The sequence below is a fragment of the Mastomys coucha genome, unplaced genomic scaffold (assembly GCF_008632895.1).
Source record: "Mastomys coucha isolate ucsf_1 unplaced genomic scaffold, UCSF_Mcou_1 pScaffold22, whole genome shotgun sequence".
Taxonomy (NCBI): Eukaryota; Metazoa; Chordata; class Mammalia; order Rodentia; family Muridae; genus Mastomys; species Mastomys coucha.
This window is the reverse complement of record NW_022196905.1, coordinates 249,093,831-249,094,298: the sequence shown is the minus strand read 5'-3', so window position 1 is coordinate 249,094,298 and position 468 is coordinate 249,093,831.

Here is a 468-nt window from a genome sequence, read left to right as displayed (position 1 = left end):
CGTGTGGGTGCTAGGAATCAAACCCAAGTCCTCTAGAAGAGCAGCCATCTGGTGATCCATCTCTCTAGCCTTTGTTTTTTTTTTTGTTGTTTTTTTTTTTTTAATTTTTAGATAGGATCTTCCTATGTAGCCCAGGCTGGCCCTAATTCAAACTGCTCTTACTTAAGTCTCCAGAGTGCAAGGGTTATTTGAACTCTGTTCAAATAACAATGTTCTTCAGATTTTTGTTGTTGTTGTTGTTGTTGTTTTCGAGACAGGGTTTCTCTGTATAGCCCTGACTGTACTGGAACTCACTCTGTAGACCAGGCTGGCCTTGAACTCAGAAGCCAGGCTTCCTCTGTCTCCCAAGTGATGGGACTAAAGGTGTGCGCCACCACCACCTGGCCAGATTTTTTTTTTAAAGGTCAAAATTAGGGGATTGGAGTGATGGCTCAGCAGTTAAGAGCACTGACTGCTTTAATTTCAGCA